Here is a 15108-nt window from a genome sequence, read left to right on the forward strand (position 1 = left end):
AGAGGACGCTGATCGCAGCGAGTACGCTTTTAACGCGATCACTCGTTTTGCAGGTATTCTGCCGTTGGCATTGGTGTCATTGTTTGAGAGTGAAAAATCGTCTTGTTAGTGAGCCATATATTGAGAGAATTGAAAATAAAACAAATATCAGATAAAAATCTTCGTGTCCAAGTGAGGATCGAACCCAGGCTGAGTGCGTGGCTGCGACGGAGCCAGGATATTTTAAAACACGATGGTGATTTTCCCAGCGCGCGAAAACAGGAAGAAATTAGACAGTGTAGAAAAACCAACGCTCTTTTTTCTACTCTGTCCCATTTCTTCGCATGTTCATGCGCCGGAAATTGCACCATGATGCACCAAAACCAGCTAGCCCAAACTTCTACACCTGTTGAAACTGCTTGAAAATCACAAAATGAATGTCCTTTAGTGGAAGTAGCCTCCTTAACGCATCATAGGTTGCATAGCAGAAACGCATATTCATGCCTGGTGTTGAAATATGAATTCAGCAGCAAATGGGTGTTTTAAAAGCCTCCCATTACAAAGCGCTTAGACACATCTAATCACAATTAGCAGTATGTTCATCAGCAAAGCAAACAGCTGCTTCAGGTGGCATGTCACTATACAAACGAGCTTTGGGCCGTTCTATGGTTCGCAAAAAGAATGATGATAGCGTAGTGTGAACTTCACAACTGGGCTTGTGGTAGCCATTCAAAGATATTTTTCAACGAAAAATGTGACGCGTACATTTGTTTGTTTCCTCACAGCACGGTTGAAGCTTGCATTTAGAACGGAAGCAGGCTAACAATTAAGAAGATGACGGGCACCAGGCCTGATTACGCTACCGCCATCTTCTGTTAAAAACGAAGCTGAAGCGTCTTCCAATTTTTCAAGGACTTTCGTAATTTTGAAAACATGCACAAATGCGTCACCGAAAGGGCTTTTGTTCCGGCAGATGGTGGTGAGTTGGTTTGTTTGGTACTACTGGAGCTAACACAAAGTTTTCTTTCAACATTATTCATAGACATGGAAAGGTACGCTGGTTTGTCCACTTAAAACGGTTATGTACCTGTGAAACATTCATAAGCATTATGCAAGATGTTGTATATTATTGTACAGTAAACATTACATTACCTTTTTTAGGGCACGGTTGACTGCCGTGTTATGCCGATTCCTATGAGGTAGGTTTCGACCGTGGTTTTTTAACAGCTCGTCGTTTTTTCACGGAATAACCGCACCAACAATAGAAATGCAGAGACGCTGATAGAAGGAGTGCACTGGAGCACGGAGACAAATAAAACACAAGCGTACGCGACTTTTCCGGTTTTGACCATCAAAAACGTTAATGGTGTTAGAATGTGTGAAACTATTGCCGTTGTGCGGCTCTTTCTCTGCAGCCTGTAATTGATGCCCTTCTGTGAGCGACTCGAAGCCGCTACATTATATCGACCAAGTGATTAATCGTTGGAAAACAGATGGTCTTCTTTCGTCCCTCCCTGCCAAAACCTACGCGGCGTTAAGTCAGCATCATCGTGAGAATGCCCATTTGCAGGGGATTTAGACTTCTCACGTGTAAAAGACGGTAATGGTAGCATACCATGACCACCTTCTGAATCACAGCTAATTTGTTTGAATTTAAGAGATGAGCATATACAGTGTAGCTGGTATACAACCCGAGAGCAGGTGGGTCATGGAATAAATATAAATTTGAATAAATATAAATTAGGAGATCTGGTTAATATAGTATTTACCAATAACTGTACCTGCACGAACATGCTACCCAAGATATATATATATATATATATATATATATATATATATATCAATATATATATATATATATATATATATATATATATATATATATATATATATATATATATATATATATATATATATATATATATATATATATATTATGCATTGTATACCCAACTTCGAGAAATCAACAAATAAAAGTGAGAAAATTATTCAAGCAGTGGACGTTGCAAGCGATGATCATTTCAGCGAGTTCATTCGTCTTTAATTTCAAACAACGAACATAAATCGCTCACTTTGCAATTCACGTTTTCACTAAAAGCTGCCTAGTCCAGTGTAAACTATCAAAAAAATTAAATATTATCAATAAAATTTGTCAAAACCCACGTACCTTAAGAATCGATGTCATTCGAAGCATGGGTATGACAGGTGACTGTGTTGCAATTTTTTTATTGAGCGAAGCATCTCGAACTGGCGCTAAAGTATGTACAAGTGCACGCACAGACATACGTTCAACGGCCACCTATGTTTTGTATAAGCAGTACTTTACAGTTACGTAAAGATGTGAACAACGACATAGATATCAGCATTACCAGTATTACTAATGTTATATGAAGCACTGGGGCTCGCAAGCATAGTAGCTATGGACACTGATACCAAATCAACCTCAGCGGATGGCACCTAACTACAATTGACGTTAACCGACGTCATGTCTGTACCAGAGAAGTAAGTATGTAATGTATAAAAATTGGACAGCCGACACTCCAAACGGAAATCATGTTTTACGAACATTAGGGTCTGTTTGAAAAGTAGTTCCGAGGCCTGGCGTAGCTCTGTGGCAGAACACTTGATCGCCACGCAAAATGCTGGAGTTTGATTCCTGCAGGGACCCAGACATTTATCCTTATCATTCCTCGTGTGAACGTCGACAAAGTATGCTTTTTGTTAACTTTCACACGATAAAATTCCCCATGTCTGTTCTCGCTTTTCCTGGGTAGATTGCAAGTGTCAATCACCTGTGGCACATACCCGTATACCAGCAGCACATAACCCCCCGCGGGTATGTGCTGCTGTCGGGTGTAAAGTGTTTGACGACGCAGTCTAAGGGGTTGTGACCTTATTCATCTCATGACCAGCGAGCCATATTGGCCAAACCATCTGACCCTCCCATACTAAGTTGTATTCACCCCAAGTCCCGAAAGCACGCAGACGTACGTGGATAGATAGATAGATAGATAGATAGATAGATAGATAGATAGATAGATAGATAGATAGATAGATAGATAGATAGATAGATAGATAGATAGATAGATAGATAGATAGATAGATAGATAGATAGATAGATAGATAGATAGATAGATAGATAGATAGATGCTCAAAGTGCCTGCTGTACGCAAAAAAATACTTCGCATTTAAAACTGGTTAAGTGGAGTTTGTATTAGTGTTTTCAGCCTGAAACCTTAAAATTCCAATTTCATCTTTGGGTTTTTCTCATACTTATACCCTATTAGTATGAGCCACCACTGTAGTGGTTCATGTGAGTTGCTTGCGTTTGTGCTACGAAAGATAACCATTCAATACTCAGCGTTATTGAATTCTATTTGCTGATAAAATGGTGCTTTGCAAGATATTTACGAAATCTTATTACCTATATTCTTGGAAAACAGTTTTCTAACGATGTACTTGCCAATGTGTGCGTTTGTATAGGCTTAGATGTTTTCTGATAACGTAGAAAAACTCATGGACACAATTATTACACATCCAGTACTACTATGATCGCCCGACAAATAGAACTGAAATAAAGCTCTCGAGCGTCTGCAATAGTACTGTAAACGTCATTTTAAAGCTGTCTTATAAATATTACTTCTGACCGTGCCATGTTGCCCAAGTCTATCATGCAGTACATGATACTATAGGGATGGGGTAATATTGGAATGGAGAAATAGGAAGGGAAGACATAGAGGGAGAGAAAATATATATATAAAAGAACACTATACGGTATTACGAAGTGCTCAAGTTAACCTGGTACTCACTTTTACAGCTAGGATATCAGGAAAGTTAACAATTTTTTTAACGTAGTAATGTGCCAATAAACCATTTTGATTAGGACAATTGAACAAGTAGTTAAGTGATTCTAAAGTGGTCTGACGTGATGCCATAACGGGATATAATGCTCAGCGATGTAAGGCTTGTGTTTAAGATAGGAGATATTGTATGCTACAGCTTCATAATTTTCTAACTAATGCCTGTTTCACAAAATTCGCTGGACTCTACACATTGTAGTGCTCATTTACAATCTGTAAATGATTGTAATGTTCATGTCAGCTGCTTCTCTAGTGCTAACATAACAGACTCCTTATTACCAGATAACTCAAATGACGCAAAAAACGTTGCTTTCTCAAGAGAAAACGGAAATTTTCTAATAACCTACGTTGAATACTTCTAAGCCGCAGGCTGTAGCAATGTTTCGGAAAAACATGCCTTGTACGTTCGTATGTTCAAAATTTAATAAAGTGGAAGAATTAAAAGAAGATCCGTGCCCACTTGCAGAGTATCATGCTTTGTTATAGAGGGAAGTATTGTCTACTCTCTATCGCGTCCCTTTTTCTAAATTAATGAACAATGAACGAGCACACGCAGTAAATTGCACCATACGTATAGCTGCGGACTTCCTGATCTACAAAAATGGTCGTTTGAAGTTATAATACAAACCACGGTTAACACATCCCAACATGTCATTTCATTGCAAGCTGTGTTTCACTTTAATTTGTTGCCCGTTCATCTCGGTAGTGCGAACGCATTACTATGCTGAACGGGCAACAATGTGCCACCCCATGTGTTCTATCGAACGGCATGCATACAGGATACAACTTTGTAAAACTAGTCTCAGGCTACCACTTCCATATCTCTGGTTCACTTGCCTCAGCCTCCTTATTTCCGACCGGGCAAGCTTATGTAAGCAACACGGCAAGGCGGGTTCATCCAACTACAACATGGACTGGAGCAAGCAGAGGCGGCAGCGTCAGTAAGTTAGAAGGATTGCCTTCTTTCTTTACTATGATTTGGTTAGGTGGCATTGGTATTATCATGCTGTTGCCTATGAAGGGTCGTAGCTCTGAAGCAGGAACACTTTCAGCGCTTGCCCGCCACTACTGAGAAAAGAGTAAAAGAAACAGGGGGCAGTGGGTTAGTTGAAGTTAATGAAAAAAAGACAACGTGAAATTGAATTAAGGTCACGTTCTCTCAATCTTTCTCCTTTGCTTCTCATCTTCGCTGAGTCGTCCCGCTAGATTAGACGCGTGAATTTGGAGAAAGCGCGAGAGGAAAATAGTTGCGGTGAGGAAAATTGCAGAAAAAGGAAATGATGAGGCTGTCTCTGAAAAGACTATTTAAAGCGTGCCTTTTTTTCTGGACATTTATAGTTTTTTGCTCAAGTGCATCACATCGCCAAGCTAGGCGATCTGCTCCTGTGCAAGATAAACGGATGGGCGTTGTGCCGGGCGAGGCAGGCAAGACGTGACTAGTGCAGAATTGGCGCATTGGCTGGAAAAGATTGGCGTGCGCATTCAAACAGGCATGAAGCTACGATGATGAAACTAGCTCCACACACCAGCGTATCGGAGAAAGAAAAAGCGTTGGACAATCCCAAGGGACATGGTAGTGGTTTACTAGATCCTTTCCTGAGAATTATCAGGTTGTGTAGACGTAATCAGGCTGAAAAATATGAACACAAACTGCCAGAACGTACCAACGAAGAGGCGGAATTGAATAACCAGTGACCTCTGCACAGTCGACTAATCATGCGTGCGTATAGCGCGCATATTTATGTAGTACGTGGGAGCAGGCGCTCAGCTGCTCCGAATACACGGAGAGTTTGCGTAGGCACGGTCTGATCACTGTACCCAGCGGGGTACGGAGGTCTTTTCGCTGCACTGTACGTACCACCGGGACCCCTTGCACAGTTTGCCATTTGGTTTTGTGTTTATGCTTGATTTATAGGTACCGGTTAGGACGGGCCTGCTGGTTCCAGACGACTATACGGAGATGGCATGGAAGGATAACGTCGGGTATACGAAACCGACAGACGCGGTTACGAATAGTGCAACCACAGGGTCAAGGTGCAGGATAATCCGACACTCCTACACAGCATTTGCTTGTGGTTACCACCTTAAGAGAACCTCCATGTTCTACGATGCCATGGCTAGTGCTTGATATAACGTGTTAGCCGCTTGCTACACCGTCATCGCGGGCCTCATGGCATGAATATAATATAGATGGCTCAGAGTAGTGAAGGGAGAATGTAAACCACTTTTGCAGTTGTTTCAATGAAGTCGTAGCGTAATACAGCATGCGTGCTTCACTGGTGGTTCTGTCGGAAAACTCAGCTGCTTGTTGCTTTATGCGTGAGTGTGCTCCACATACGGCGTTCCTCGGCATGGTGGTGACGAGGTAACTGCGACCACTCAATATAATTTTGATGTTGCCTTGTGTTTCTTTGTTTTTCGGCCCCACCCCACCCTCATTACAATGTACTGTTATTGTTTCCTTTCGCAACTCTTTCCAGCTGCAGAGTGGTTTACAAAATAATCATTTTCAAAAATAATTACTGTTTTTATCCCCTAATTTCCAACTAGTTTTGCACACTCTGACAAACGTACTGCTCCGGTCTGTTAGGAAGGGGATAGAAACTCATTGTGTGATAAAAGAGATATACTCTATACTATAGTAAATCCTAGTGTGTTCTGAAAGAGTAAAAACGCGAGGAAACCAATTGGCTGATCCACTAAAAATTATTATATTTTTGGTGTGACTTTAAATTTGAAGATAAAGCACGCACACCTAACGTTTTTCTTAGTTCATAAAATTTAAGAACTTTCACTAAAAACTTTCATCTACACGCTACGTGCGGTAGCTGATTTGAAAAAGACAAGCGCTTGATAACGTATCGCGTCTGACATCACAGATAGAGATGCAGATCTCGAGCCTTAGCTTACATCGAGAAGCATTCGCTTTAGTAAAAATGCATGCAAACGTGGGACCGCTAAAAAAAAAAACACACACACAATACCAAAGAAAAGCACCTCGAGAAAAAAAGTGCTGCCATATCCACGAAGTGATTTATGATGACTGGGCAAAGCTCCGAGGGTAAACCTGGTAAAACATGAATCCTCCGCACATTTTGCCCACTCGAGTTTATTACTACGCTCCACCTACCCTACGTCGCTGCACTAAGTCGAACGATTACCTTCAACCAAGGACACGCGCCCTATGTGACGTCATTCCTATTTTAGAACATCTCTCATCTTTCATGATCAACTAGAAGTACCGCCGTCTATTTTATAACATCTTGCATCTTTTCATGAATGGGTGGATAGATTAAAATGGCTGTAACCTTTCGATCGGGCGGTGCCTAACGCCACCAAGCCGTAGTACTTAGTGAACCAAAAACTTGATTTACTTTCTCTCTTTAAATAGTAAGGTTAAGGACTGGCACTTAGCAGTGAAGGGTTTAATTTTTACACGTGCCTTGACTTTAGCCACCAATAAGATAACCTCCTTCTAGTTAGGTCTACTTGCTTAAAGTCTATTTTGCCCTCCCAATCCCAAAACCCCAGTGCTTTGAAAAACTGTGCGCCATCATCCTGAACTATAGGGTGAAGCCCTTTACAGAACATTATCAAGTGTTCGGCAGTTTCTTCTTCCTCTCCACACGCACTGCATACTGTGTCTACCCGTTCGTTTTTGGCCCGATATGTCTTGGTTCGCAGTACTCCCGTCTTTGCCTCAAACAGTAGAGAACTACCCCGAGTATTATCATAGATCCTTTCCTTCGCAATTTCCAGCTGAAAAGTTCGATAAATCTCTAGTGCGGACTTCTTAATCATGCCCATTTTCCACATGTCAGTCTCCGTTTCCTTCGGTTTCTTCTTAACCGATAGTTCTTTTTAGTTTGGGCACCTGCTATTTTCTAAGTATTTACCAGTCAACTTCCTGGTTTGCTTCCTCCATTTTGTATCGACATTCTTCATGTACAAGTAGCTGAAAACCTTCCTAAGCTAACGCTCCTCCTTCATTTCTCTCAATCGCTTCTCAAATTTTATCTTGCTGCTAGCTTCCCTGCCCTGAAATGATGTCCATCCCATATCACCTTGTACTCCCTGATTTGGTGTATTCGCGTGAGCTCCTAAAGCAAGCCTACCTATTCCACGTTGCTTAATTTCTAATCTTGCTTAAACTTCTGATCTCATGCACAAGACCGCATTGCCGAACCTCAGCCCAGGAACCATGACCCCTTTCCATATTCCTCTCACAACATCATACCTATTGTAATTCCACCGTGCCCTATTTTTCATCACTGCTGCATTCCTGTTATCTTTAGTCGTCACGTATATTTCGTGTTCCCTCAGGTAGTCGGTCCCTTTGCTTATCCATACGCCCAGATATTTGTATTTATCTCTTATCTCTAGCGTGACCTCCTGTATTCTAAACTCACTACCTTCGATGTCATTGAAAATCATGACTGCTGGTTTTTTCTTACTGAATCTAAAATCTAACCTATCTCCCTCATTACCGCAGATGTCCATCAATCTCTGCAAATCTTCCTTGTTGTTGGCCATTAGCACTATATCATCTGCGTACATTAATGGTGGTAGTGCCTGATCAATATGTTTTCCTTGTTTGACTAAAGAGAGGTTGAAGCCCAGCCCACTTCCCTCTAATTTTGCCTCTAATCCTTGTAGGTACATCATGAATAATAAGGGTGACAGGGGGCACCCCTGCCTAAGGCCCCGTTTTACCTCTGCAGGCTTGGATACCTGTTTTTCCCTCTTTATAACTACCTTGTTACCTTTATAGATACCCTTTAAAAGATTAGTGACTACATGTTCTACATGACTACATGACTGCATCATCAGGCGCAAGTAACGCCATCTAGTGAACAGTGCAAGAACTAAACGATAGAGGTGACTACATACAGGAAATGGTAACTCCATCTAGTGAACACTGCAGGAATTAAACGAGAGGTGGCTACATACAAGGGACGATGCTGCCGTCTAGTGAACACTCTGCTTCTACCGATGACGCACGCCATATGTGACATCATTCCTATTTTATAACATCTCGCATCTTTCATCGCCAACTACAAGTACTGCCGTCTAGTTTATAACACCTTGCATCTTTTCAACATCATTACAAGTACCGCTATCTAGTGAGCACTTAAAGAACTAAACGAGAGGTGGCTACATACAGGGGACGCACAGACCACGCCTTAAGGAGGTTCGCCCCTAAAAAACGTGTGCACCTTCTATGGTGTTCTGTGTCATGGACCTCTGTCCTATTTCTAAACGTAGCCTGCCTGTTGGGTTGAAAACTCCCGAAGATGCGCTTTATGCGTACGTATAGACATTTTCACTGAAGGTGTTCTGGGCACCGCCTTGGTTCTCTCTGGGCTGCTGTTAGTGCGCTTGACCCCCCAAGAAATGCACCACCGAGACTATGACGTTGGCTTTCGTACTCTCGTGCAACAGCCCAGAATAGAGAAAATTCCTCTATATGTAAAAAAAGAGTCATAGAAAACCTCATTTTCGTTCTCGCCCTCTTGCCCAGGGTAAGAAGCTTGGCGCCTTAAAGATAAACAAACGTTAGTCGAGGTTTCCGCCCTTTGTAACGAGAGAAGGTGGGGGGCAGAGAAGATCGGGTGATGACCCGGTTATGGCTATACTGCACGGAGTGCTAGGAGACGCTCTCGGGAGTGTATACTATATGCAACAAGGAAACTGGTTAGAATTTCACACTCACCTTACCAGAGAGTGAGAGAGAGAGAAAGAGGGGAACGAACGCTGGAGGAAGGACACAGCCGATGGAGCTGCGCGTCTTCAAGGCCTCTTTATCAGCGCGAAACGACGGATGACGGTTTGTAGTTCCAGCGGCGGCTGAAATTCAAGAAAAAAATATTCGCCTGAGATTTGCTTGAGACACATTGTCTCTCTTGAAGCACGCAGATACACCATGGACAAGGGTTTTAGTCGTGTAAACAGGCTTGGACTATGTCTCTCTACACAGCTCTGGGAATTTGAAGCTCGCTGAGTGCAGTAACGCGAAGCTGACGCGTCTTCGAAGAATGATGGTCAGTCACTCAGTGTGTTATCGGCAGCATAGCGATTGTTATAGCGCAGGTTCACTCTTCCTCGCTTTCTCCCTTCACTCACCACCTAAACTAACAAATACCTACCACGTGATCGCTCTCTCTTCTTAGTTGCCACTATTTGCTTTGCTTCTTTCTCGTACGCTGGCTTATCTGTGATTGTTGGTTTGTACGAGCTTTTTCTTTCATCCACTCTATTCCGATAACAAGCTCGCGATTCCCTCCTGTTAGCTAAACTGCTTGCACTCGTAGCTTCATAGTCAATGCTTTTCCACTGTTCTTTCTGACTGTGGTAGTGAGAACGGGCAGTGGCGGTAGGGTTTACGGTCCAGCTTTTTTAAATACTTAAGGCAGGCGTAGCGAGACCTTCTTTTTGGTTGAATTCACTGCTACACTCTTCGGTAACATGCCTTGTACTAATGAGAGATTTTATACGCATGAAACGTTGTGATAATAAGAGCAAGTGAGTACTTTTGTACTGTTCATCCCACAGCGCACTCTACGGGTTTCGTGTGCGTAACTATTGCTTCAAACAAAAAATTGAAGTTAAATAGGCGTTACGCCATCACTGCTACTTCAGTGCCACCTAAAATTATGAACAGTAATCGTACAGACTCCCTCTATTTCTGTCTATTTATAGGCAGTGTTCTTTTGCACCAACTAGCAGTGCCTAATGCTGAGAGTGTAGATCTTGCTAAGAATCTTCAGACTGACTTTGTTGAAATTATTATTATAAATCAAAGCACCCGCTCAATTATGGGCTTGAAGTGAGCATGTACAATGTGAGTGACGCCATGAATTCTGGCTAGGCTTTTTGATAACCATTGCGATCTTCGTAATACATTAGATAAATTTATACATTACTGTTGCAACCACGGAAGCAGAGGTTATTGCCCCAGTTTTAGAACTTAACAGGCAGAGAATATATCCGCCCTAGCCCTGCTCCATTCGCAGGAAGTCTGGCGAATGTTTCTACGTGGTGGGCTACTGAACGTCTCCTTGAGAATACTCGGTGACAAGCTGACACAGGGCTGTGTCTGAACCTGGTGCCTAGGTCACGACGGTATGTTGGCTAGTGAGCAGGCACAGAGTTTTACTCGTGATTTGAGTGACTGAGTGAGGAACAACGGTTATAATGAACACGAAGGTCACATTGCATGTGATTTACTGGATGACTGACCTGAGAGCAGACAGCGGCATGGCCCAGGGCAAATCTGACTTGAAGTCGATGAAACTGACTGCCTTGCACAAGTTCAGGTTAACTCATATCTATACTTGGAAAGATTGCACCATATAAACCCCAACGTTCATGGTGCGTGTCGAGACCGACGTTGCATCAGGTCACATGAGAACATACGAAGGCACAGTCAGCTCTGATACTCACAACGCTGGAGGATTCAAGGGAGGCCATCCTCACTCGAGCTGACCTGAAGACTGAAAGGCGTCTCCTGAATAAAGCCGGACAAGCAGCAGGGCCCAATGGTGTCCGGGAATGTGAAAACAACCTGGATCTTTTTGTTCAAGTTTTTTTATTAGGAAGCGTATCATTACCATATACAAGAACGATCGAAAATTTGTCCGCACTTATGAATTTTTATAGACACCATAGCAAAATAAAGAGCTTAGCACCAAATTTGGTGTCCGTAAGCAATTACGATCCAAGTAGGGGAATGCGTAAAAACATTTCACAGCATATCCACGGAGTGAATGATGATTGGTGGGGCGAAGCGTTCGTCAGTCCGTCCGTGCTTTCGTCCACCCATTCTTTCTTGTTTCCTTCCGTCCATGTATCCGTCGGTGCGCCTGTTCTTTCGTCTGTCCATCCATCCGTCCGTGCATCTGTTCGTATGGCCATCCCTCTGTCTGTCTCTCCGTCCGTCCGTGCTCCCGCCCCTCTGTTTGTGTGTATGTTCATCAATCAGCCCGTCCGTCTATCTCTATACCCATCCATCTGTCCGCCTATATAGTGAACACTCCAAGTACAGCCATCTTACATCTTTCATTATGTATTCATCATATACAAGTGCCGCCATCCAGCGGACATTCTAAGGACCGCTCTTTCGGGTATGTGCCACCGGTGGCTACATACATCACCGGAGGATGACGGTGTAGCCTAAATCACCCACGACGTTGCACAGTCACGCATGTAAATGAGTGATAACACATCTGCACAGTAAATGCAATGTGTTTTTGTCGTTGATCCACCGCATGCCGCGGTCTCAGCTACGTACAAGCAGCTTGACGGCGTTGGTGCTTTGCTGCTGCTTCGGAAACCCTAACCTACGGGCTAGCTTCTCTCCAATTACATGGTCTGTTGTGGGCGAGAGTGCATTCACGTTTGTTTTTATCCATGGCATTAAGGTGGTTGCATGGTTGACTCCTAATATACTGGTGCAACGCTGAAAACTGGGGAAACCGTTGGGCCATGAAAATGGCAGAAAGAAAATGTGTGAACAGAAAGAAAATGTGAGGTCTTGAACGAACTTATTTTTTATCGTCATGAGTGCCATCGGGTGTTCACGTCAGCGTGCCTTTCCTGTATGAGAGTGCGTTCAGTTAATTTTCATCAATGACAGAAGGATGGTGTTGGTTGGTGGGCCCTTAGACGCCCGAGGTCTTGAACGCGCCTATTCTTTATCGTCATGAACGTCATCAAAATGGCATATAGTGAGTACCTTACATCATCATCAGCGTCATGGTTATTGTCAACTAGAGTACAGACAGCGGACAACGCACACCGGACAAACCCCGGCTTTATAAGGTGTTTTGCGAGTAACAGAGGCTTACTGCATCAAGGTTTACTTATTACTACGGGGAATTCTGCTTCGGAAGTACCTGCGTAGCCAGAGGGTACCTCTTGAAGTGGTGGAGTGCCTCACATTGAATATTTTTTTCGCTTTTAGGTTTCACAATAATGCAGCATTGGCTCTCACTCTGTACTTTAGCAGCGCAGTAACGCTCACGAAGGCTAGAAAGAAACAACGTGACGTAAGTAAAAGCATCAAGAGATCACTATTGGCTAGATTTCTTCTCAAGCTTCGATAAGTGTGAAAGTTTCTTAATCTCAGTGGCCTTTGTGGGGTGCTTGAATGCAAAAGCTGGTCCGGCTGATTGAGTAAATCACTGGGAAGCATTTCCCGAGAAACAGTCAACGAAGTTAGGAGTTGTACACGCAATCAACTCCTATATATCTTAGACGTACACAGGTACGTTGCCAGGGCATGGTTCAATTTTCCACAAGATGTTTTATACTCACTCATTGTCTCCCAGCCTACGTGAAATTTCACTCTGGCCTGATACTACACTGAAAGGAAGCAAGAGCGTTGTCAAATGCTATTAAGTCATCTGGATCTAAGATGGAGGAAACATTGTGCAAATATGGAGTACGAAGCTTCTCCTGGAAATAGGGTGTGCTTATTGGTGCGTTAAACGACAAACCAAAATTGAATGCTAGACAATATTAAGTTCTGCGAGACGAAACAAAGAATGACTTTTTTGTGGTCACTAGCTCAAATACTTTATATATGTCCTCACCGTCATGTAAACTTACAAGCTTGCATCATTAATACTCAAGACAACAAATATCCAGACCACTCATGGTTTGCTCTGCCCGGGCACGTCTAGTACTTCCGGGGCCGGGAAGAGTCATAGGCACATGATAAATGAACGCGGCCAGCTAGAAAGCGCAAAAAGGGAATGGTTTCCACCATAGCGACCAAATCGCTTCAAGGTGAATTTTTCAATACTCGTTGCTGTTTTGGCACCAACAGTTGTCTTATTCTTAAGAACAGCCGTGAAGGCTCTCCTCACCGTCTTGTACCTACTATTCTGCACTTTTTTAAAATCTTCAAAACATTTGTACGTATTATACCGTTTCGTAGTAGTTATTCACGGTGCCGGTTTTCCAATAAATATTTCATACAGTAGTGAGGGAGAGAAAAACAGTATATACAAATGAGTGGCCAGTTAGTCAATGTAAATGCATGTGCGACAATAATGAGGTATATGCCAAACAGTTCCCAGCATGTTTATAGCGATGATGGGAATATAATGTTCTGGAAGATGCATATAATCACATGATCATATACGTACAGAGCTGTGCATAGATATAGTACGGCAACTGGGTGGCAAAGAAAAGTGAGCAGCAAGAAAATCAAGATGAAGATGCTGAGGAAGAAAAGGAGCAGGCGAGATAATAAAATATGGCAGAGTCTTGTATAATATACACAACATGCGGAAAAAAGTGGCGCGCGAACTCGTATCCAAGATGACCTTATTAACGTAATAAAGTGACGAGCCAGTGTGTTATTTCTTCATCAATGGAGCAGTTGAATTTTTCGGGAATCAGATACAGGTCGTAAATACCTTGTCGTACTTCGCATTTTTTGAGGAGGACTAAGAAGTGTGTTTTGGTGTACCCACGCTGATTTAGAAAGCCGCATTCAATTCGCTCGCAAAAGAAGGCAACATGCTGCTCTAGTAACTTTGGACAAAGTCAAAGCATACGACAGTGTGGAATATTCAGTGATATTGGAGACACTTCTAAGCCAGAATTTCCAAAAGTATATTATTGCGTGGATGGGAGAATGTATGAGAGGAAGAGAATTTTATTGCTTTAAGAATAGCTGCGCTTCGACAAAATTTAAAGAAACTCGTGAAGTTCCCCAAGGGGCTGTTTTGTCTCCAATATTATTCAACATCTTAATGAGTTCAATCCCTTACAGCCAGGATGTGCCTGTATATGTGTATGCATATGACATTGCCCTCTTTGCAGTAGACATAGACATTCATTTCTTATATCAAAAACAGCAGAGGTTTATGAATTTGCTAGAGGCCTGGCTAAAGACAATATGCATGTCACTATAAGTAAACAAAAGTGCAACGTTGATATTTCCCTTAACAGATCCTATCTCAATTAATATTTGTTTTGAAGAAGACCCTATTCCGCAAGTTGAGTCGCTTAAATATTTGGGAATGATTTATAATGATAAATTAAACTGGACTCCTCACATAGAGAGTAGGGCATGTAAGACACAACGTGCCTTAGGCATGATTCGCAGATTGACCAGCAGACGCTATGCTCTACGCAGGGACACACTGCTTATGATTTACAATCTGTACATGCGTCCCATTCTATAATTTGGATGTGTGTTATTCTCAGGCGGCCCAGCTTATAAGCTTAAACCATTGATTGTTTTGGAGCGTGAGGC

This window comes from Rhipicephalus microplus, chromosome 4 (genome assembly GCF_043290135.1).
Source record: "Rhipicephalus microplus isolate Deutch F79 chromosome 4, USDA_Rmic, whole genome shotgun sequence".
NCBI lineage: Eukaryota > Metazoa > Arthropoda > Arachnida > Ixodida > Ixodidae > Rhipicephalus > Rhipicephalus microplus.